We start from the raw sequence: 26,158 nt of genomic DNA on the forward strand, positions 1-26,158 counted from the left end.
CCTAACCTAAAGAAAGAGATACCCATAAGCATACAAGAAGCTTACAGAACTCCAAATAGATTGGACCAGAAAACAAACTCCTCCCGTCACATAATAGTCAAAACACCAAATGCACAAAATAAAGAAAGAATATTAAAAGCAGTAAGGGAAAAAGGTCAAGTAACATATAAAGGCAGACCTATCAGAATCACACCAGACTTTTCGCCAGAGACTATGAAAGCCAGAAGATACTGGACAGATGTCATACAGACCCTAAGAGAACACAAATGCCAGCCCAGGTTACTGTATCCTGCAAAACTCTCAATTAACATAGATGGAGAAACCAAGATATTCCATGACAAAACCAAATTTACACAATATCTTTCTACTAATCCAGCACTACAAAGGATAATAAAGGGTAAAGCCCAACATAAGGAGGCAAGCTATACCCTAGAAGAAGCAAGAAACTAATCGTCTTGGCAACAAAACAAAGAGAAGAAAAGCACACAAACATAACCTCATATCCAAATATGAATATAACAGGAAGCAATAATCACTATTCCTTAATATCTCTCAACATCAATGGCCTCAACTCCCCAATAAAAAAACATAGATTAACAAACTGGATACGCAACGAGGACCCTGCATTCTGCTGCCTACAGGAAACACACCTCAGAGACAAAGACAGACACTACCTCAGAGTGAAAGGCTGGAAAACAACTTTCCAAGCAAATGGTCGGAAGTAGCAAGCTGGAGTAGCCATTCTAATATCAAATCAAATCAATTTTCAACTAAAAGTCATCAAAAAAGATGAGGAAGGACACTTCATATTCATCAAAGGAAAAATCCACCAAGATGAACTCTCAATCCTAAATATCTATGCCCCAAATACAAGGGCATCTACATACATAAAAGAAACCTTACTAAAGCTCAAAATACACATTGCACCTCACACAATAATAGTAGGAGATTTCAACAACCCACTCTCATCAATGGACAGATCATGGAAACAGAAATTAAACAGAGACGTAGACAGACTAAGAGAAGTCATGAACCAAATGGACTTAACAGATATGTATAGAACATTCTATCCTAAAGCAAAAGGATATACCTTCTTCTCAGCTCCTCATGGTACTTTCTCCAAAATTGACCATATAATTGGCCAAAAAACGGGCCTCAACAGGTACAGAAAGATAGAAATAATCCCATGCATGCTATCATACCACCACGGCCTAAAGCTGGTCTTCAATAACAATAAGGGAAGAACACCCACATATACGTGGAAGTTGAACAATGCTCTACTCAACGATAACCTGGTCAAGGAAGAAATAAAGAAAGAAATTAAAAACTTTTTAGAATTTAATGAAAATGAAGGTACATTATGGGACACAATGAAAGCTGTGCTAAGAGGAAAACTCATAGTGCTGAGTGCCTGCAGAAAGAAACAGGAAAGAGCATATGTCAGCAGCTTGACAGCACACCTAAAAGCTCTAGAACAAAAAGAAGCAAATACACCCAGGAGGAGTAGAAGGCAGGAAATAATCAAACTCAGAGCTGAAATCAACCAAGTAGAAACAAAAAGGACCATAGAAAGAATCAACAGAACCAAAAGTTGGTTCTTTGAGAAAATCAACAAGATAGATAAACCCATAGCCAGACTAATGAGAGGACACAGAGAGTGCGTCCAAATTAACAAAATCAGAAATGAAAAGGGAGACATAACTACAGATTCAAAGGAAATTCAAAAAATCATCAGACCTTACTATAAAAGCCTATATTCAACAAAACTTGAAAAATCAGCAGGAAATGGACAATTTCCTAGACAGATACCAGGTACCGAAGTTAAATCAGGAACAGATAAACCAGTTAGACAACCCCATAACTCCTAAGGAAATAGAAGCAATCATTAAAGGTCTCCCAACCAAAAAGAGCCCAGGTCCAGACGGGTTTAGTGCAGAATTCTATCAGACCTTCATAGAAGACCGTATACCAATACTATCCAAACTATTCCACAAAATTGAAACAGATGGAGCACTACCGAATTCCTTCTATGAATTCCTTCTATGAAACCATAATTACTCTTATACCTAAACCACACAAAGACACAACAAAGAAAGAGAACTTCAGACCAATTTCCCTTATGAATATCGACGCAAAAATACACAATAAAATTCTGGCAAACCGAATCCAAGAGCACATCAAAACAATCATCCACCATGATCAAGTAGGCTTCATCCCAGGCATGCAGGGATGGTTTAATATACGGAAAACCATCAACGTGATCCATTATATAAACAAACTGAAAGAACAGAACCACATGATCATTCCATTAGATGCTGAGAAAGCATTTGACAAAATTCAACACCCCTTCATGATAAAAGTCCTGGAAAGAATAGGAATTCAAGGCCCATACCTAAACATATAAACATATAAGTAAAAGCCATATACAGCAAACCAGTTGCTAACATTAAACTAAATGGAGAGAAACTTGAAGCAATCCCACTAAAATCAGGGACTAGACAAGGCTGCCCACTCTCTCCCTACTTATTCAATATAGTTCTTGAAGTTCTAGCCAGAGCAATCAGACAACAAAAGGAGGTCAAGGGGATACAGATCGGAAAAGAAGAAGTCAAAATATCACTATTTGCAGATGATATGATAGTATATTTAAGTGATCCCAAAAGTTCCACCAGAGAACTACTAAAGCTGATAAACAACTTCAGCAAAGTGGCTGGGTATAAAATTAACTCAAATAAATCAGTAGCCTTCCTCTACACAAAAGAGAAACAAGCCGAGAAAGAAATTAGGGAAACGACACCCTTCATAATAGACCCAAATAATATAAAGTACCTCGGTGTGACTTTAACCAAGCAAGTAAAAGATTTGTACAATAAGAACTTCAAGACTCTGAAGAAAGAAATTGAAGAAGACCTCAGAAGATGGAAAGATCTCCCATACTCATGGATTGGCAGGATTAATATAGTAAAAATGGCCATTTTACCAAAAGCAATCTACAGATTCAATGCAATCCCCATCAAAATACCAATCCAATTCTTCAAAGAGTTAGACAGAACAATTTGCAAATTCATCTGGAATAACAAAAAACCCAGGATAGCTAAAGCTATCCTCAACAATAAAAGGACTTCAGGGGGAATCACTATCCCTGAACTCAAGCAGTATTACAGAGCAATAGTGATAAAAATTGCATGGTATTGGTAAAGAGACAGACAGATAGACCAATGGAACAGAATTGAAGACCCAGAAATGAACCCACACACCTATGGGCACTTGATTTTTGACAAAGGAGCCAAAACCATCCAATGGAAAAAAGATAGCATTTTCAGCAAATGGTGCTGGTTCAACTGGAGGTCAACATGTAGAAGAATGCAGATCGATCCATGCTTATCACCCTGTACAAAGCTTAAGTCCAAGTGGATCAAGGACCTCCACATCAAACCAGATACACTCAAACTAATAGAAGAAAAACTAGGGCAGCATCTCGAACACATGGGCACTGGAAAAATTTTCCTGAACAAAACACCAATGGCTTATGCTCTAAGATCAAGAATTGACAAATGGGATCTCATAAAACTGCAAAGCTTCCGTAAGGCAAAGGATACTGTGGTTAGGACAAAACGGCAACCAACAGATTGGGAAAAGATCTTTACCAATCCTACAACAGATAGAGGGCTTATATCCAATATATACAAAGAACTCAAGAAGTTAGACTGCAGGGAGACCAATAACCCTATTAAAAAATGGGGTTCAGAGCTAAACAAAGAATTCACAGCTGAGGAATGCCGAATGGCTGAGAAACACCTAAAGAAATGTTCAACATCTTTAGTCATAAGGGAAATGCAAATCAAAACAACCCTGAGACTTCACCTCACACCAGTGAGAATGGCTAAGATCAAAAACTCAGGTGACAGCAGATGCTGGCGAGGATGCGGAGAAAGAGGAACACTCCTCCATTGTTGGTGGGATTGCAGACTGGTACAACCATTCTGGAAATCAGTCTAGAGGTTCCTCAGAAAATTGGACATTGAACTGCCTGAGGATCCAGCTATACCTCTCTTGGGCATATACCCAAAAGATGCCCCAACATATAAAAAAGACACGTGTTCCACTATGTTCATCACAGCCTTATTTATAATAGCCAGAAGCTGGAAAGAACCCAGATGCCCTTCAACAGAGGAATGGATACAGAAAATGTGGTACATCTACACAATGGAATATTACTCAGCTATCAAAAACAATGACTTTATGAAATTTGTAGGCAAATGGTCGGAACTGGAAAATATCATCCTGAGTGAGGTAACCCAATCACAGAAAAACACACATGGTATGCATTCATTGATAAGTGGCTATTAGCCCAAATGCTTGAATTACCCTAGATGTCTAGAGCAAATGAAACTCAAGACGGATGATCAAAATGTGAATGCTTCACTCCTTCTTTAAAAGGGGAACAAGAATACCCTTGGCAGGGAATAGAGAGGCAAAGATTAAAACAGAGACTGAAGGAACACCCATTCAGAGCCTGCCCCACATGTGGCCCATGCATATACAGCCATCCAATTAGACAAGATGGATGAAGCAAAGAAGTGCAGGCCGACAGGAGCCGGATGTAGATCTCTCCCGAGAGACACAGCCAGAATACAGCAAACACAGAGGCGTATGCCAGCAGCAACCCACTGAACTGAGAATAGGACCCCCGTTGAAGGAATCAGAGAAAGAACTGGAAGAGCTTGAAGGGGCTCGAGACCCCATATGTACAACAATGCCAAGCAACCAGAGCTTCCAGGGACTAAGCCCCTACCCAAAGACTATACATGGACTGACCCTGGACTCTGACCTCATAGGTAGCAATGAATATCCTAGTAAGAGCACCAGTGGAAGGGGAAGCCCTGGGTCCTGCTAAGACTGAACCCCCAGTGAACGTGATTGTTGGGGGGAGGGTGGCAATGGGGGGAGGATGGGGAGGGGAACACCCATAAAGAAGGGGAGAGGGAGGGACTAGGGGGATGTTGGCCCATAAACCGGGAAAGGGAATAACACTCGAAATGTAAATAAGAAATACTCAAGTTAATAAAAAAAATAAAAAATAAAAAAATAATAAAAAAACAAAGTTTATTAAGAAAACTCAAGTCAGCTCAAAGTTGTAGCCAACAAACTCATGAGCACACTGTGCCACTCTGTGCTTGCACTCAGGCCTAACAGGGGCACGGCTATTCCTTAGAGCCCCGTTCCAACATGGCACAGGACTTGGGCCACAGATCACTTTCAGTAGCTTCCTCTTATGGCTTCTCCAACATAACATAGTTCCTGGGCATAGAGTAACAAAATGGCTGTGAGAATTTTTCAGTATAAAAGTCAAACACAAACTACAAATCCCAACAGGCTCCGCTCTTCTGCTGTAACCTTGCACAGCTCTCAGCTTACCCTTTGGGGGTGACACTGCCCATACCAGGGCGACACTTCCCATAGCAAGCACCCCCTCTATTTCCTTGGCCTTAATTGCAAATAAGCCACCTCACTTTTATAGGTGATTTCCTGTTTTAGTGGGGAATGTTATAATAATGTAATGTGGATGCCCTTGGCTTTCCTGTCTCTACTTAAAATATCTCCAAGAATCCCTTTCCTTCTCTAAGGACCTCGCTCTCTTGCCAAGACAGCTCTTCCCTTGTTCTTGATCCCCCCTGCTACCTCTGATATGACTCATTTTCTCTGCGGTCTCATCTCTCCTTCATTTCCAGTCTTCACATCGATTCTTCTCTCTGCAGGCTCCTTGCACTCTGTCTATAAACCGTATGGTCTCTCTGTGCCAAAGCAGTGTTCTGGTAAAGGTTCCCTGTGTCCCCAGCCCTTCCAGAACAGTGTGAAACAGACCCTGTGTTTGGTGCTGAGATGACAAGACACAGGAAATCTATGTTCAGGGAACTCACATCCCACGGAGGGGTAACAGGTAAGGGAAGTGAGGGATCAATAGAGTGTTGTTAGGACAGCAATGGAAAGACATCCACTGTGCGGTGGGAAGATTCACTCACCTGTATCAAAACTGGAAGACTGACTACACCGTCCTGATTTCTACCTTGGGAAGATTCCAAGGTTAGGAACAGGAAGCTGGCTCAGCAGGTAAAGGTATTAGCCTTGCAGGCCTGACTCATCCAAATTCAATCCCCAAATCCCACAGTGGAAAGAGAAAACTGACTCCTAAAAGCTGTCCCCTGACCTCCACGTGCAGACTTTGGCACATGCATATCCACTCATGCTCGGACACACACACACACACACACACACACACACACACACACACACCCACCCCATACATACACATACCAATAATTAATCAACTATGTTTTTTGAAATCTAATATTCTAAGTTATATTCTAAGCAGCTCCCCACCTTTTCAATCCTAGATGACAGCTACAACCTCCTAAACAGCGTTCTGGTTTAAAATGTGTCTCAGCCTGACCCTTCACACAGTGCAAGCAAACATAGCTTCAGGATAAGCACTCCATTCAACAACTCGGAGATGCAGAAGTGTTTCGTCAGAACTGTGGGAGGAAACAAGTTACTTGCGAAGTGAACAATTCCCACTATCCCCACCACTTACTCAGTATGTATACCTTTCCCTCTGCTCACGTGTTTGCATTTGCATGTGACTGGTTTTCTTCACTAAATTATTTTTGGGAGAAGAAAATACTACAGATACAGAAGTTCCGTACTTTTTTCTTTTATTAATTTATTAATCATTTTATTTGTTTACATTTCAAATGTTATACCCCTTCCTGGTCTCCCTGCCACAAACCTCTACCTTTTCCCTTCCCCTTTGCCTCTAAGAGTGTGCTCCCTCACCCAACCACCCACTCCTACCTCACCCCTCTAGCATCCCCCTTTTTTGGGTCATCAAGCTTCCACAGGACCAAACACCTCCCCTCCCACTGATGCTAGATAAGGACATCCTCTGCTACATAGGTAGCAGGAGCCATGAACTGGCCCATGTGTACTCTTTGGTTGGTGGTTTAGTCCCTGGGAGCTCTGAGGAGTCTAGACAGTTGATACTGTTGTTCTCCCTATGGGGTTGCAATCTCCTTCAGCCCTTTCCCTAGCTCTTCCATTGGGTTCCAGGCTCAGTCCGATGGTTGGCTGTGAGTATCTACATCTGTCTCAGTCAGGTGCTGGCAGAGTCTCTCCGAGGACAGCTATACCAGGTGCAGAAGTTCTGTAGCTTTTTCTATTGAGTCCTACAATGCCTCAGCTCTTTAGTAGACTATAATATAAAGAGCAAGAGATAAAGAAATACTTTCAGTTCAAAAAAAATCCTGATTTTATATATGCCATACATAAATATTTCTTACATTTCTTAAATCTGAAAGAAAGTGAACCAAAAACTACTAAAGAATTAACAACGAATGTGAATGGGGAAAACAGTGTTTAAAACTTTGTACACACACACACACACACACACACACACACACACACACACACACATACACATAAATAAATATATAAAACTTGTATTTAAAACTTGACTTTGGGCTGAGGTGATGTTTCAGGAGTTAAAGCATTTACCATGCAAGTGTGAGAACTGGAGTTTGGATCCCATGAAATCACTCAAAGAGCAGGAAAGAGATGGTGGCCCATTTGTGATCCCAGCCTCGGAAGACAGAGACCAGGGATCCCCAGAGCTAGCCGGCTAGTGAGACTAGCCTTAGAGGAGAGCTCTGGGTTTGACTGAGAGAAACTGCTTCAAAGAACAAGGTAGACTAGTGACTGTGGAAAATCCTTGACACCAACCTCAAGCCGCTACATACACATACACACACATCACACATACATCTACTTGCCTGTGAATATGTATATACAGACTACACATACATAGTCAGAAAAAAAAGTTTAAAATAACAATAAGCTGTGTAGGGATACTAGTAATCAGATAAGTGAAAATTACACATCTTTTTAATAAGACATGTTCTTATATGAATTGGGCAAGAATAACAAAAGCAAACATACTGAGTCTGGTTTTCATCTAGAGATTTTACTTGATACTCTCCTAACAATCAAGATAACCCTATGAAATTGTTAAAACTCCTTAAGTTTTGGGTTTGTTTGGATGGTTTTGGGGTGGTGTTTTTGTTGTTGTTTTGTTTCGTTTTGGTTTTTTGTTTGTTTGCTTGTTTTCTTTTGGTTAGTTTTTGTTTTTGCTTTTTTCAAGACAGGGTTTCTCTATGTAGCCCTGGAACTTGCTCTGTAGACCAGTTAGGTCTCGAACTCAGAGATCTGCCTGCCTCTGCCTCCAGAGTGCTGAGATTAGCCCCACCACTACCCAGCTTTGTTTCACATCAATGGATCAGACTAAGGGTCTCCCCCAGCTTCTCAGGACTAGTCAGCTCTGAAGACAGGCTTTGAATTCAGATACCTAGCCTACAAAACTGTATTCAAGACTATTTCTCCTTTGTCTCTTTTACCAAACGAATCATTTATTGAATACTGACTGTGGCAAGGAGAGTGTTAAGTATTGTACATAGATGATCATATTTGACTTTATAATAGCTTTATAAAGTTTTTCTAAACATGTAAAGAATAGCTTGTTTAATGTTTAAATTGAAATAGAATTACATCAGTTCCCCCTCCAGCAACCCCCATGCCTCCACTCTCAAGTTGATAGCCTGCTTTTCTTTGATTATTTATTATTATTGTATCATGCATGTGTGCAGATGTATATGTATGCACAAATGTTTATATGATTTAAAAGCTGACAGCTCTGCATTGAACAACCAATAAGGGAGCTCATCCCTGGGAGAAGTAATTCTCTCCCGCCAGTCATTAGAGGCCTGTAGTTCTTTGTCTAGGGTTGGGAGCCTGTGAGATTTTGCCCCTTCCACACACCCATTGATGTTGCTATTATTCCGTTCTTGTTCGTGCAGACATTCCAGGAGAGGTTGTTTCACAGCAGCCTTCGTGATATTCTGGCTGTTACCATCTTTCTGTCCCCTCTCTCACAACGACCCCTGGGCCACAGATGAAAGGGCTGTGGTGTGGATGGACCTAGAGCAGCTGGGCTCCTCATGAGCCACTGATCTCTGCGTCGTCCAGCTGTGGGCTTCTGTGGCGGTCTCTGTTTGCCGTAAAGAGGAACTCCTTTGATTAATGGTAGTAGCCACACTTGTCTATGGGTATAAGGATCTTTGCTTAAGAGGCTAAGAGAGAAACAAGTAGAAGCTAAGAAACTTGGCAAAGATAACAAGCAATAAATGCTGAAAACGGGTTTGTTTGCACAAAAATTTCTACCAAGTGTTGGCAAGTGTTGGACAAAATATGTACTTTCAGATGCTATTTGAAAGGCAAATGGTATAACCATCCTGAAAAGTAATTTGATAAATTCCATTAATTGTTTAAATTTACCATGGACTAATATATTTTTGAACATATTACTCCCAGTAGAAACCACTATGTATAAAAGAACCTCCCACCAAGGTGCTTAGTTAAAATTATTTGTAATTATAATTGCAAACAGAGAAACAGCCAGAGGTGTGTCCTTACGGAGGAATAAAGTCAAGCCAGTCAGCAGGATACAGAGCATCTCCGGAAGATGAAAAACTGCCAACCACACATTACAAAGGAAAAAGGTCAGCAAGGTACTTTTCGAGTTCATTTTTGTTAAGAAAACATATAAACAGAGTTGACTACATAGTTAAATAGCAAGTAGATACCTGACTAGTTAGCTGTGAACATCTAGCTGGTTAGAAACTTAGAACTTGCTACTGCGAGAAAACTCCAGTTACGTTGGTGTCATAATATGAAAATGATTAATCTTTTAGTCCCAGGTGATAGAATTTAGAGGATGCTGTAGTTGCTGCCTCTTGGCCTTCCTCCTTCTCCTCTTCCTCCTCCTCCTCCTCCTCCTCCTCCGATTCCTCCAGTTCTTTCTCCTCCTCCACTTCCTCTCCTTCCTCCTCCCTTATGTTTGTTCTTTCTGCTGTATTTCCAGTGGGGTGGTTTTCTAGTTGTAATAAGAAGGAAACCCAGCATGGCAGTTTCTATATATGGGCCCACAAGGAAAGAAGGGGTTCTGTGTGCTGCTAAAGTAGTATTTCTGCATTTAGTTTATGGGCAGGAGCAACCACTGTAGTGTAGGGGAAGCAACAGCCAAGAATAATCCTTAATCCTCCACAAGCCATCCACAAAAAGAAATGATCCCTCCTCACAGACATAAAAACAACGATTTCCTCTGGATCTCTTCTCTCTAGGGGAAGCTAGAAGCTAGAAAACTATCTTACCCTCAACTATTCTTCACAAACCCCGCAACTCACTCCAGCTGTCACGGACTTGGAGTTATCATGGACCTCTAGCGATAAACTTTATTTTCAGAAGCAATGGACATGAAGTGGGTCAAGACATATTTAGTGCCAGGTATAGTGACACACATGTTTAATCCCAGTTCTTGAGAGGCAGAAGTAGGTGGATCTCTGTGATTTCTAAGTCAGCCTGGTCTACACAGTGAGTCTCAGGACAGTCTGGGCCACAGAGAGACTATGTCTCAAAGTTGGGGGTAAGGAATACTTCTGCTTGAATGGCTGGGTCCCTCGTTCTTTACCCTACAACAGAGTGTTTCCCCATAGCCTCCTGAACCCATAGCCTTGGGATCCACCTGCCTTACAAAGCTAAGGAGAGAAAAGCCAGTGAGCACAAGTGTGACCCAGGAACCCTTCCTGGTCACATCAAAGACCAGTATATGGGTTCCAGGGTGCCCCTGAGAACCCATCTGTGGCTCTATGGATGGGAGGCACCGTTCTAAGAAATAGGTTGGGCAAAACAGGACTTTCCAGAAAGGTCTTCACGTGCCCACTATGCAGTCTCTTCAACAGTGCTGCATGTGTGGTCCCACCAGCACCAGCTTACAGTCCTCTAGTTGGTGAATTCTGTCAGCAGATTCTGCAATTTGAAAGGGTTTCCTTTTCTCTGACTCTTCAGTGTCTTTCTCCGCGTGTCACCAGGGAGCCTTTGGACAGCTGCCATCTGAGAGCCTCAGAGAAGTATCAGCCTTTAACCCTTCCCAGTAACATGGCATAGGTGCCCTAACACCGAATAGTCTTACCCCAGAATCAAAATAAGAAAGGGGGTGAGAAATAGCCTCCTTTGTTTAAACCAGTATTTGAAAGGATACAAGGAGGCTGTATGTATGGGATGTGTTAAACAGAGATGAGAAACCAGAAATCACCTCGATTTCACCAGCACAGCTATTCTATGCTGGAATACTATTAGGAAGGTATTTTGGTCTGTGATATAAAGTAATAATGTTTACGTAAGAATGCACAGAGAACAGAAGTTAGATCCCATCTCCTCAGGCCTAGGTAAGACCGAGCTCAGATACATTAAGAGAATGCCATTTGGGATCTGGTTTTAATTGGATTTTTCCAATCTTTTATATATTCTAATGAGATGGGAAAGTTTAGCATTTAGGATACAGCCTCTATTCAGAGGATGCAAGCATTTTTTTCCTCTTTAGGCTGCCAAGTCAGGGAGGAAGGTAGAGAGGGCTTTTGTATGATTCTCCATCAGCTAGGAAATTTCCTCACCTAGAGCCTTCAGGAGGCACCTTAAACCTTCAGTTGTGTGGAAGCAAGACTCACAAAAGGGGACACAGGGCCTTCAGCCGAACACCCACACACCTACTGGGTCGGCAACCAACACAGACCTTTGCATCCGCGTGGGACTAGAGATCACCAAGCTGCAAATCGGAGGGGCAGGGGCTTGGCTGAGCAGTGGCCACCTCACCAAAAGTGCGTCACCTCAGGAACCTCTGACATAGAGTCCGAAGCAGATTGACACGCGTGTCTGCCTCTTACTATACACAAAACAGGCCCAGAACTGACCACCGCTGGCCATCTGCACTGGTCGGTTAGGACTGCTCTGACGACAATTTACAGGCAACTCTAGAGGCCCAAAGTCCAAGCTCAAGGCGGCAGCAGGGAGATCCTGTATTCTGTCTCTCTTGGCTACAGGCAGCTGCCTCAACACTGAGTCCTCTGTCTTGTCCACATCCAGGTTTCCCTTCCTTGTGATGGGATCCAATGTTAGATTAGGCCCTATGCTGAAGAGTTCATTCAATTTAACTGCCTCCTTAAAAACCCTATCTTTAAATGGGAGTCACATTCTGAAGTCCTCAGGATTCAATCTGCAAAATATGAATATGAGGGTAGGGAGATACAATGTAGACATTTTGTTAGATTTCCCACCTCGATAAGAAACACCTAAAGAAAATAACTGAAGGGGGAGAGATTTATTTTAGTTCGAAAAGACAGACGTTTCAATCTATGGTTGAATGACTTTCTCGTGTCTGGGCTGTGGCAAAGTCAAACATCACAGCAGAATATAAAAGACTAAAGCCGTCCATCTCCTGGTGGCCAAAAAGCAGAGAGAAGGAGGGGAGAATCAGGAGTGATACTGTTTGCAGACTCACTGTCTGTGACCTATAGCATCGACCTAGGCTCTCTGAGAGCCAGCCAGGGACTAGCCTTCAACACACAAGCCCGCAGGAGATGTTTCATACTCAAACCACAACAGCCCACAAGAGCATCCAAAATAACAAATTGAATGTATATAAACTTCCTCAAAACTTCTCTGATTCCATTAGGGAATCCGAGTAATACTGTTCCTAGCTATGGCCTGGTCCCCATACTGATATGCATATGTATATGTATGTGCATGTTCATGTGTATGTGTATGTGTATATATCAGTAAATACTATTTGGTTGGGGTTTTTTTGTTGTTGTTGTTTGTATGTTTGGAGGTTTTTAATTCAGACAGGATCTCATTCTGTAGTCTGGGCTAGCCTGGAATTCACTATGGAGCCCAGGCTGGCCTTGAACTCACAATCAATCTGCCTCAGCCTCCTGAGTGCTAGGACTATAAGCATAAGCTACCATACCCAGCTCAGCATTATGGACAAGTCCTTCCTCTGTGGGGACCTGTTGGATCCACACCTGAAGTGTTGCTGACCCTCAAGTATACACGAGTTATATCCAACCTGGGTGAGCTCAATTGTAACCTGCTAGCTAGGAAATTTGGAGGGGAGACCCTTATCCTCACTCACCTTCCAGAAATTTCAGACAGCTCACTCTTTCACCTTGGGCTCTATTTTTGCCTTCTAGTTAACCGATCTGCATTCACTTGTAAATCCCATTGTTCAGGTTAAATTCTCGGGCACATTAAAGGAATGTCTTCCTTGGCTTTTTTCTCTTCTCACTGAAGACAGAGGGGAGAGACCTAAACTAAGTTGTCCAGTGACTTTTCTTTTCTAAGAGGATATCACCTTTCCCATAGATCATCAGTTTGCTTGCCAAAGAAGACCCAAGTTCCCCTAGAAATATACAACAAGCGGAGCTACACAAAGACAAGTGACATTCACTATTTTTGGTCATTAAAAAGTGCTGGGTCTCTATCAGTACAGAAACCACCCTAGAGCTAGCAGAGCTCTTCCCTTCATCTGGCAGAATGTTCTCACAGACGCTAGCAGAATACCTTCTCTGTGCAGATCCACACGGAGGAGAAAAGACAGAAGATGCATCAGATAAAGAACAGGAAACCCTTCATAGACGGGCAAAGCTGCAGAGTTAATGTTAACAGCTGGGTAAGCTTGACATTGGATGAAGCAGGGCCACTGTGTGGGACAGTTCCCAGGAAGAAGCTGTGACTGACTGCAAAGACTGACTAGAACCTCAGTGATGTGGAGAGGTTGGAATATTCCAAGCCCAGAGTCAAGTTATCTTGGGTTGTCTTTGGCGCCCTCAATAGTCATGGTATGCCCCACACCCCCAGTGTAAGTGAGCTAGCATCCTGTGACCACCAGATAAAACCTTTGGAATACAAGAACAGACAACAAATACCCTCCCTAAAGCCATCAAGGTCATCATTGGCATCTGAGGCCTATAACAGAGACTCGCCCGCTCTGCTGTAACTCACCTACATGATAACTCGCCACGGTATTTGAAATGTGCTCATTTATGACTTTCCTTGTTGGGCTTACTGTACAAAATTCATGCAACCTCTGCCACATTGGATTATGATGTTTGGGACAATCTGAATCCGTGTTCCTGCACCATGGTCATCCATACTTGTCTCCAGAATGAGCCATCTCTTCCTCATTTTAAGATTAGAAATGAAGTTTGGTTTTTTTTCATTGACACCACAATGACAGAAATAGAGGGCACAATAGCTAGTGGCTGGGGAAAGATGTGTCAGAGATGGTCTCTGGACATAAAACAAGAGATCAGAGAGAGACTTGGTAGGACACTGGGTTACAGTTGCCTCCATGTCACATGCTAAATGAGGAGAACATCCATGTCAAATAACATTGCAAAGAGAGGATGACGGGAAGAACGCTGGAGTCACACGGGAATGATAAGACAGCTGCATGGCGTGGAGAAGCAGAGGGGTGACTCAGCAGAAAGAGGTAAGCAGCTCATGCAGCCTTCATGGTGCCAAGTTCCTACAGGGGCAGAAGAAACAGAAGAAGCCTTCCTCATCCAAAAGCTAAGCCAGGAGACCCGGGTAGAGAGCTTCCCATGTTTCCTTTCCTGTGTGGAATTTTCCTTTTCTCCATGAGGGACAGGAGATGCTAGATAGATAGTTATGGATGGAGCAAAGAAGGGATGGCAGAGAAGATTAAAAAAATAGGTGATGGTGGAGAAAAACAATGTCTAATGCCATATGGTCTCTTATATATGAGGAAGGTAGATATAGATAGATAGATAGATAGATAGATAGATAGATAGATAGATGATAGATAGATAGATGGAGAGATGATTGATAGATAGATAGATAGATAATAGATGGAGAGATGATAGATAGATAGATAGATAGATAGATAGATAGATAGATAGATAGATAGATGATAGATGTATAGATGATAGATAGATGATAGATAGATAGATAGATAGATAGATAGATGATAGATAGATGGAGAGATGATAGATAGATAGATAGATAGATAGATAGATAGATAGATAGATAACACAGTACACAGACAGCCAGGTTGTAAGTCATGGTTTCATTGCAAGAGCTACATGCAACCCTGAACCATTCATTGCTAACATCCATACCTAAAAAACATTTCATTCCTAATATCTATACATACATACATACATGCATACATACATACATGCATACATACATGCATGCATGCATACATACATACATGCATACACATACGTGGATACATAAAAGCATAAGGATTATTTGTGGAGAGGAAGGAAACCAGTGAGGAGTTGGAGAAGAGATGGGGGAGGGTGATGGTGACATGGTGACCATGACCTAAGTACAATGCTATATATGTATGAAAATATCATAATGTAACTCATTTTGTATACTAACTAAAAAGAATGATTTTATGAGTAGTAAGTGAAAACCAAGATCTTTACAGCAGAGCAGCAGCACAAGGAAAGGACAGGTCACTCGGGTGACGCAGTTTAGCATCCCTGGGACATTACAGGAGAGGTAGCAGAAAAGACTCAAACCTATAACTACCGTCTGCAGGGATGAGACGCCTCTCCAACAGGAACAGGCTTCCCTGCAGCACACCGGAGCACCGTCTCCTCCCCACTTCCTCATTTAATGCAGGTCCCATCCTCAGTTGCACTTACTGCCCGATATCCTAGTCTCTGCCGCAGCTTGCAAGAGCATAATTCACCACTGCAGAAAGTTTTATTGGACAGCATTATCTTCAAGAACATTATTTAAGAGAGCTGGCGGTAGACAGGTTTGGAACGAAGCAATTCTATAGCCATTGTTTCGGAGGTTAGAAATCATACGTATGACAGTTATTTAACGTGTGATTATTTTTGCCTTTGTCAAGAAAGCACCTAAATACCATCAGGAAGATCCGACTTAGCCTGCCCTGGAGCAAATACCACCAAACTAATACGTCTTCGGGGTTGCACGCGGCCCCCGCAATGTAACCATGATTTATAACCTGGCCGTCTGCGTGCTGCGGATGTCATTTCTTTGTGTGTATAATCCTGCATATCTGCTTCCTTTCTCAAGAGCTCGTGAGTCTTAATCTTAAATGCAAGCTTAGCACTTTGTCGTGGTGCTGTGGGTTGAATCAAGGGCCTGTACACAACAGGCAAGCACTTCGCTGAGCTGTGTCCCTACGCCGGGATTTACATATTAACCATTTCATTCATACGTAGATAGCACAGAAGACATTTGGGTTACTGAACTCCTAGCTTCTCTCCTCAAGTGTCACCACACTCATTCCTAGATTGTCTATCACAGGCCTCTGCTCCTGATTTCTGTGTACTTTCCCCCAAATACCCTAGGATTTATGTGTGCCCTGAATTTGAAAATTACTACTTCCCATCACGCTGACTCTTGTCGGCAAGCTTTTGTTCCTGCTGCAGGAGCCAGCTTGAATTCCCACTATCCACCTTGTCTGGCCTGCCATGCCTTGTATGAGTCCCCCAGGTCTTCTGTGGTGCCTTTCTGTATGCAGTGAAAATTTAGTTGTCTGTATCCTCCACTAGGTTGTGAGCTCTGGAACTGTTATTTTCTCAAGGATGCATCCCCAGAAGTAAGCAAAAGTCTGGGAGGCAAGAATACACAAAGAATATGAAATTAAGAAATGGTTTAACATGGTTTAATAGTGATCCATGTTATTTAAGTGCAGTTGAAGGTTTATAGATATAGACGTCTACTCACAGTCTCACTCACATGCTGGCCTTTCTTCCTCCATATCATATGAGAGTCAAGCAAATAATGATGAGGAATCCCCAGACTTGAGAGAACACTAACCTCGGAGGCAAAGGCAGGGTCCTGGCATACAGAACGAACACATACATGATAGTTATCTCTGTGCTCAGTGTTCTAGTTTTTAAGCTAGGTTTTTCCATTTATGAGACTTAACTTGTTAGTGTCTGATTCCTAGCATGTACACATTGCCTAGGACATATATGAAATGCTAATTTTCCCAGAGTTCTATTCCTCTCCAGCAAGAACCTTAACTGCTCTGTTCTCTCTTGTTTACTTCCTCTCAAAATTTTGCTTCTTCGTCACATTGCGCAGATAGGTCAGCATTTTTTTTTCTTTCAAGTGTAAGAGAAGGGGGAGCATGGTCATGTTCTCTGCCCTTTGCAAGACATAAAAAAAATGGATGCCTGACCCCTGCCACATCTTTAGGAGACAATGTTCTGTTATAGCCAAGTTAGGACACTGCAGCCTGCCAGGGCGAAGCCCTTTGCCTAAAAGCACACATTTGATGCTCAGTATCGCTCTCTCTCCCACCAAAGAAAAATCAATATGAGGCGGCTTCATAGAGCTAAGGCACGGAACTGGTGTTCTTACCAATTCAGTATAATCTCTTTGATGCCTGCTCTCGCTCAGCACTGTGCTGGGCGTTGATGGCATTTGCTGACAACCAAACCCAAAATATGATCCCACAGTTCTTACTTTCTTATGTGGGAAGCCAGACATGTCATCAAAGACACAGGAGCAGCCCTGTGCAGGTGGAGGGAACCTTAACTTTAAATTGTAGGAGGGGTGGTGCTCTGAAAAGAATTTCCAGTGAAGGAGAGGAAAGAATAGTTCCTGGTAAAAAGACGGGCAAAGATATGAATACAGATTTACTGTGACAAGACGTATAGCTTTATTTAGTTTTTAGCTTCTAGACTGTCTCTGTCTCTGTCTCTTTGTCTCTCTCTTTCTTTGTCTTTCTCTGTCTCTCTCTGTCTCTCTCTCTGTCTCTCTTTCTCTCTGTGTCTCTCTCTGTCTCTGTCTTTGTCTCTCTCTGTGTGTGTGTGTGTGTGTGTGTGTGTGTGTGTGTGTGTGTGTGTAGAGCATATGAGTCACTTTGAGAAGTTCATTAACAATTAATCCTCAATTGTGGGCCCCCAAGTACTTAGACCTTGGGATATGCAGGTTAAAATTTTTATGTGCATGGGTGTTTTGCTTGCATGTGCCCTGTGCCCTGCATGCAAGTCTAGTGCCAGTGAAGGCCAGAAAAGGATACCAGATGGTTGTGAGGTGCCAAGTGGGTGCCAGGAATCAAACCTAAGTCCTCCGGAAGAGCAGCTAGTGCTCTTAACCTCTGAGCTATCTTTCCGGCCCCAATTCAGGTTATATTTCTTTCAAAATATTTATGGCTAGATAATGTTGACTCACACCTGTGATGCTAGCACTCGGGAAGCAGAGGCAGAAAGACTGTTAAGCATTCAGATTTGGACTACAATGTGAGTCTCAAAATAAATAGAGAAACAAGCAAACAAAAGAAAGTTTGCCCTGCAAGAGTTGTGTGGGGTAGTCTGCAACCACTGAGAAATCAAAATAAAACAACTTAGAAGTTAGATTTTTTTTTTCAGTAAAGATATTTGAAACAACAACACTATATACCAGATACCGGATGTTGTCTGGAATTACATAACAGGGTTTTCTCATGGATGTAGTTTAAAGGCTGCCCTGTGGTCTTCCTTGTGCCCAAACTCCTCCATACATCTGAGAATCCCTGTTTCTAATAAGACTTTGGGTTACTCACTTGGCTGGGGGTGGGTTAGGAATTGATCTCCCTGATTCCCAGTCTTCCCAGAGAGAAGAGAAGGCCTCCTGCAATTACTTGATTCTCCATCTCAATGGCTGATTTTCCCATGGTTTCTTTCCAGTGTCTCCCATATTCATTCTGGTACCAAGCCCTGCTGATGCGGACGAAGGTGGTAATTAGGTGTGATTTAAGTGCTGCATAATTTGTCCAAAGCTATGAAATGCCAACGTACAATCAAGGGAGTTTGGTCAAGAGGAAATTTTATGTCAGAAAAGGAGAGAAGGGAAGCAGCGGCAGGAGGCCACCTGCTTCCCGGGTCTAATTAGGATTCCGGGTTTGCCGAGAACATTTTTAGAAAAAGCATGTGCAAGGGTTGCTGAAAAGTAATGTCAGTTCTGAGAAGGAAGTAAGAGGAGCCGCAGAGGCTGAGCAGACAGGGCTGGTTCAACCTCACAGAAGAGGCGTCCACCCGAAAGACCCAGCCAAGGAAAATCCTGTGAGCAGGAAGTAGCCAGCAGGTAGACTGGATGACCCCAAGTCTGATACATTGACACTCTGACCCACTGATACTCAGCAATGCTGTGTACCTCCAGGAGGCAGAAGAATTAAAAACCAAGACCTTTTGAGAAAGGAAACTCTGTCTTCTCCATACCCAGTTTGTAGCCACTCGACAATTTGTTACCATTTGTACTCTGCAAAGAAGAGATAAATACTCAGGAAGAAAGAAACAAGATTTAAGGGACAGGAGGAGGGAGGGAAGGCAAACTGAAAGTCCACGGAAGTGTATAAAAGGTGTCATTTCTGAGCACGCATCATGATTTTTGGGTCAGTAAAAATGTCTTCCGATGAAAATGCCGCTTCCAGTGCATTTGTTCTGTATGACTTTCAGTAAACAGTGCTCACTTATAACGTAATGTTCCAGCTTTAATAGTTTTTGTAATGTGAACTAAATTAGTCAATCCATCGAATATTTGCCTGCATCTGTTATAATCAATTTAATTACCTTCATCTGTCTACTAAAGGACAATTTCTATTTCGTGTTATTATCTTTACACTGAAATAGCACCACACAAATTAGAAATTATATTTAGACAAATTAGTTCCCTACCAGAATTTCAGTTTCTCGTGTGAAAAGTTCAGTGACAGATTTCAAGTTTGCTTAGAGAAGACTTTATATTTAAATAACTCCTAATCTGGTATGAAATGTTTAGTGGGTAATAATCAATAGAATATAATCGCGTAAATTCAGACTTCATTAATGTGGAATTTACCATGTGTATCTTTGCTATATCTGTAAAAAAAAAAATGACATTTCCTAGAAAATTATTATTCAGAATTTAAATGTACTGAAGAGCTTCCTAATGCCGTTTTCAAAAGTCTGTGTTCCAAAATCAAGGACTTCAAAACACGTGCCTAATTCTGTAAGTTATACACTGTCATAAGAGCCCTGCTTACCTTGTGGAAAGGAGAAGGAAGAGGAGGGAGGGGGGAGGGAAAGGAGGAAGAGAAGAAAGAGGAGAAGGAGGAGGAGGAGCTGTAACTGCTCCTCTCTGTTGCTGGCATAAAACACTCTTGACCAAGAGCATGGGGGAGGGCAGTACTCTTTCCGCTTACAGGTCACACCATCACTGAAAGAAGCCAGGGCACTGTAACACATATGAACTCACAGAGACTGTGACAGCCCACACAAAGCATGAACAGATCCAAACCAGACAAATCCCCAGCAAGCAGTGAACACACAGTACCAGCCCTCACTAAGAAAGTAGTTGCAATTGATACCAGCTGAGAAAGGGGAAGTCAGTGTTTTCCAGTGGTGCATCTCTGTGTATATCAACCACAGTCCAGGGGAGGCCCTATGTCCAGGAGTAGTCAACCTTCAGGAAATGGATTCTGTGGATTTGGGAGAGTGAGAATGCACACACATATGCTTTTTGTTTCGTTTTGGTAATTTTTTTTTGTCTTGTTGAGTTTTTTTTTCTCAAGTTTGTTTTGATTTTTGGCTTTTATTTTCCCTTTCTGTTAGGGGGCATTAAGTTGGGTGGGTAGAGAGGTAGGAAAAATTTGTAAGGAGTTTGCAAAGGAAAAGGAATATGGTCAAAATATATTGTATGAAAGAATCTTTAATAAAAATAAATTTAAAAATTAAAGTTAAGACAAAGGAAGAAAGGAAAAAAGACAGAGAGAGAGGGGGAGGGAGGGAGGGATGGAGGGAGGAAAGAAGGAAGGAAGGAAGGAAGGGAGGAAGGAAGGAAGGAAGACATTAAGGGACGATCTCAAACAGGAATTTGAGCAGAAACCTGGAAGAACTGCTGCTTGCTGGTCTCTCCCATACTCATGCTTAGCTATCATTTTTACATAGCGCAAAACTAGCAGCCTAGGGACAGTGCTGCCCACAGTGCGCTGGGCCTTTTCATACTAGGTAGCAATCAAGACAATCCCTCACAGACATTCTCACAGGCCAATCTGAACTTTTTCACAGGTGACTCTAGGCTGTATCAAATTGACACTTGAAGCTGACTGGGACAGAAACTAAAAATCCTAGTGTCATTCAATCCTATACATCAGGCAAGAGTAACATACCACAGTCAACATTCTTTTCCTTTCCCTCACTTGAAAATACTCTTACTGAGGAGTTACAAAGAAAACACATTCAGTAGAAATGTACAGCAATATCCTACCTGCTGCTTATCTTTGTAGATTCCCCAGAAGGAAGCCCCAGGGGGAAGTGATGGATGTGTAGGGGTGATCAAGGATAAAGTGTTTTCCAAATCTACTTGACAAGTACTTAACCCTATTGAGATTAAAAAAAAAAACACCCAGGCCACTTCTAACAAGAAAGTCAACTCCTGAGTCAAGGCCATCTTGTCATGCTAAGATCCCACCCATCTCATTGTCTTCTGAAGCCATTCATAAAAGCAGGGAAACATGCCCAAATCCCTGCTTAGTCCATTTCTGTCCTTTCCTCCAACAGAATTGCTCAGCCTTGAGATGACTGGTTGAGTTACCAGGAGAAAAAATCTTACTAAACTGTCCTTAAACAAACCTGAGGTCAGGAGGAGAGGAACACTCAGTTGTGGGATGAAACTGCTAAGGGTGATGATCCCGGAGAGTCTACCCACAACAGTCAGTAGTTCTAGTCCAACCAGTGCCTAATTTAATTGAAATTCGCAGTAATAATATTTCTCTGGACTAAGAATCAAATGGAAGAGATTCTTACAAAGGTTAAGCCATGGAGTTCTCGGGAGGAGGCACAGGGAAAGAACTCCAGCACTTCTGGCCACACGGAAGTAAGAGTGGCAGCCAGCACACTGCTAGCAGAGTGCAGAGGGAGAGATCTCCAGCCACAAAAGCTGGGGGCTTGAGGTCAGAGCACCCTTCTCAATTCTCTGTGTCTGACTTGTGAAGCGAGGCATGAACGAAATGATTGTTCGTGTGCGTCCATTCCAGCTCCTGCCTCGTGTTTATGAAATGCTCAGTCATTAAACCCGAGAAGATGATGTTTCTATGCATATGCATGCGTCCGTGTGTGTGCACATGTGTGCATGTGTATGTGTGAGCACATGAGCATGAGCTGTGTGTGTGCATGTGTGTGAGTGTGCATGTGGGTCTGTATGTGTGTACACATGTATGTATGTGTGCACACATGAACATGAGCATCTGTGTGTGTGTGTGTGTGTGTGTGTGTGTGTGTGTGTGTGTGTGTGTGTGTTTTGGGGGCATAGGTGTTGTATATGTGTACATGTCTTATATTTTGCAGGCACAGATATGCAGGTGAGTATGGCAGCTGAAGGTTGACATTAAATGTCTTCCTCAATTGCCTTCTCACTTTATTTACTGAGGCAAGGTTTCTCATGGAATCCTTAGCACACCAGCAACTGGGACCCAGGGGTCCTCTGTCTCCACTGATATCACAGGCAGGCTGTCACCCCTACCCAGCTTTTTATGTGAGTTTCAGAGATCTGAACTCCAGTCCTCACACTTACATACCAACCTCATTATCCGCTGAGCCATCCCCAGTTTCCAGTGCTCCCTTAAGCCATGAACTATATGGTGACACTGTGTACTATCCATCTCTGAAAAAAAAAACCCATTTCTAAAAGTTTTTAGAAAAAAATGAGACTTAATCCACTTCCCATATTCCAAATCAAAACAGATTGTTTTCACTCCACTCTGAGTGGTTTTGAGAGATTGGCCATGAACAATCTGGCCCTGCCCTGAGACATCCTGGTAGCCCCTGTTCTGTTCCACATAGCAATTAGCATGCCTCTTAGAAAAAAATACAAGCAACAACTTGGGGCCATGAGTAATCAAGGAGTCCATTTTCATTTCCAGGGTATTAAAGGCAGAAACCCAGGGGCTTGTACAGAAACTAGAAAACAGCACAGGAGATCCTGATTGTGTTTTTGAAAATTCCAATTTCATTTCTGAGCACCGAATGTGCCCCGAAGCAAGACTCAGCAAAGCAACCGTCAGAACTGTCCTTAATTACTTCTTTCCTGGGCTGCTTCTAACATTAGTAATCTGGAGGCCAGTTCCACAAACCTGGCTGGAAATCACTCAAAATCCTACTCTAATCATTTATTTGAGAAGTGGGCAGAGGTTATACTGTGTAATGAGACTCCTCTAAATAACTATTCAACAGAGTAAGGTTCTTAACTCTTTAATTCCCCCAGGACCAATGGGATTTCAGTCAGTCATGGCCCAAATACCTTGTTTCCCTTGTGGTCTTCATGACCTGGTTCTCCTCTGTTCTATTTACCTAGATGGAGTACTATTGCTTTCTTCTGTGCTCCAAGACTGTCAGACATAAAACAGTCTGCCTTATTACTTCCAGTACTGTGAATATGTCCGCCAGAATTTGTGTCCTGATATGTAGCCTGAAAAATTGGAGAATTCTGGGCCTGAACTTGCTACCATTTGCTCTCTCTCTCTGATCCTGTGCTCTGTCTAGCTGTGTCAGGTGCTACAGTGTTGAGGGCCAGGGGAAGAAGCAAATGGAGATATGAAGTAAAGAGCAAAGAGAAGAACAAGCTAGTGCTATGTGACCCCAGTACTGTTAATACCAATACCCCAGCACCCCAGTACCCAAGTACTCCTGGAGTTGGGGGCTTTCTCTAGAGGAGGAGACAGAGCAGAGATAAAGAACAATAAGAATGATAGGAAAGGCAATAAGGAAACTCTAATATACACTTATAATACATGTATAATACATTAAAATGTATGTGAATGTATACATATGTACATATATACATATATACACATATACATATACATATACATCTATATCATATACATATACATCATATACATATACATACATACCTACACACATACACACACATATATATATATACATATATGTATATGTATATATATATATATATATATATATATATCCTAAGTAAAATTGTATCACCTGGAGTAATAATGCTTCCTCATGAAGAAAAAAAGTCACAGTCACAGACTAACAAAAACACAGTGGCCATTGGCCTTGGGTGCCTACCAAAACTTGTAAGATGCTACTACCAAAGACATTAAACACACTTTAGGCACAAGACTCAGAGGAATCAAGCTAGAACTGACCTGATAGCCTCTTTGCTGGGAAATATCTCTTATAGTATCTTAAAATGCTGTGCAAGCTGCCAACAGAGAAAGGAAATCACTAGTCTTACCCAGCTATAAAGGCAGTGCATCCCAGAAGTGGCCAGCATGGCAAAACATGCCCCACGGGTGCAGCTGGGGCATTTCTGTCTTGGGGGTAACCAATGGCCCCTTTGTCAGCCTTAAGAGACGCTCTACAGGAGGGAACTAATGTCTGGTGCCGTAAACCTAGCCAAACGCCTGTGGCTGGTGAGGCCATGGGCCCCAGAGGAGAACATACTATGTCGCTTTCCCAAACCAGCCTAATTCCTAACTGCATTCTGAATACCTAACCTGTATCCACATAGAAACGCAGCTCTCACCTCTTATCCAGAAAGCTTTTTGCAGCAGATTGAAATCATGATAGAAATACACAACTTGTCAAAAATGCATGAAAGCAGCTGAACACAGGGTATCCGTCCCAATACAATCACTACGTCTAAGGCTCCATGAACATCTAAAAAGAGGATGGAAAGACTGTAAACGGACCAGGATGACCACTGTGAGATGGTGTCTTCTATATGTGATAAAAATGCTGTACCATGAAAACTTAGTATGGTCACCTAAACAAGACCTGCGCAGAGGGGGAATCAGTCCTTTCCAGGGATGACCCCCGCTTAGGTTATCCGTTCCCAAGTGGCAAGCCATAAATACATATAATATGAGCAACATAAAATGTACTAGCTGGTTATAGTTTTATGTGTGTGTATGCGTGTGTGTGCATACATATACATACATAATACATATAAACATGTGAGACAAGCATAACGGTAATAATTTAAAAAGAAGAGGTCATGAATTTGAGATGGATAGAAGAAGTTAAATAGGGGAGAAGGTGGGGTAGAAATTATAGAAATACAACATCCATGTATAAAATATATATTTGGGAACAAGATCACCAGTGGGGAGAAAGTTCAGCCACAGTGTGTGGTGACATCATACTTGGCAGAAGACAAGCAGGAAATTCACCTTGAGGGAAGCCAGAGCCCACCTCCAGCAGATGGGGCGAGATGAACACCTGCAGGCAGATGTCTAAGTGATGTCCAGCCAAGCATCTCCCAGGCGATACCCCTAGTCCAGACGCCAGGCAGGGAACTTTGCTGCAGCAAACGTTTGCACATCAGACTTCTGGCAAACAGGATAATGCCCTACAGAAGGCTGGGCCAATTCACTATCATTGTAACGAAAGCCACTTGACCCCATTTCTAGGACCTCCCTCCTACCAGCAGCCGCAGTCTGGTCCCTTTAGTGATGGCTAAGGCAGGCAGGAGGCCATTACGGAAGGGCAGCAGAGCCTCTCGTCCTGATTTACTGAAGCCACATTTCACACTGGTAAGCAGCAATAGCAGCGAGAATAACAGAGACAGGGAGATGGATTCTCTTTCTATAAATAAACAGCAAACTGCTGTGGGATGCCAAGTCATAACGATGCAGCAGAGACACCAGGCTCCCCTTAACTCACCATGAAAGCCTAAGTATTATGTAAGAATTATTCGGCACTTGAGCAGAAGACCTTTTAATGTCAAGGATCTCTGAAATTAGATTTAACGTTAACACTGGAATGACTCCAGAGGATGTGCTCTGGTCTAGAGCACGGGAGAAGAACTTTCTAGTCCCTTTTAGTTTTCACAAATGTTTTCCAATCAATGCCTCATTTTTAAGTCTAACAAAGTCGGTCCTCTGGAATGCCAGTCTGGCCTGCTCACATCCGGTTTCTCTAGTTCCGTCTTTAGTTTTAAATTTTACAGCTTTGATCAAGTTAACTTATCTTATATGATGGACCAAGCTAATGGTGATATTGCTGGGCTTGTGGGTAGCCTAGAACTGCCATCTTGAACACTCCAGTTTTCCCAGTGTACGCTCTGTGGAGTACTTTGTGGTACCACCTTCCATCGACTCCACCCTCTATCGACCCCACCTCCAGGCCCCGCCCTCCAGCGGCCCCATCCTCCTGCTGCCCCACCCTCCAGCGGCTCCATTCTCCGGCGGACCATCATCCAGCTGTTT

The 26,158-nt window shown here is 42.5% G+C and overlaps 1 long non-coding RNA gene across 2 annotated transcripts; it reads right to left on the bottom strand.

Annotated features, from left to right (window-relative positions):
* Nucleotides 1-6,696: 6,696 nt before the first annotated feature.
* On the bottom strand, nt 6,697-25,482 carry LOC148004134 (uncharacterized). 2 transcript variants are annotated; one of them, XR_015627271.1, is made up of 5 exons: nt 25,375-25,482; nt 25,121-25,251; nt 24,475-24,608; nt 18,509-18,662; nt 6,697-7,249 (listed from the first exon to the last, which is right to left on the bottom strand). It is a non-coding gene; the product is annotated as an uncharacterized LOC148004134 (long non-coding RNA). The 2 variants fall into 2 exon arrangements; XR_015627272.1 differs by lacking the exon at nt 24,475-24,608.
* Between the last annotated feature and the right edge of the window lie 676 nt (nt 25,483-26,158).

The sequence above is a fragment of the Rattus norvegicus genome, chromosome 8, assembly GCF_021556685.1.
Source record: "Rattus norvegicus strain SHRSP/BbbUtx chromosome 8, alternate assembly SHRSP_T2T, whole genome shotgun sequence".
NCBI lineage: Eukaryota > Metazoa > Chordata > Mammalia > Rodentia > Muridae > Rattus > Rattus norvegicus.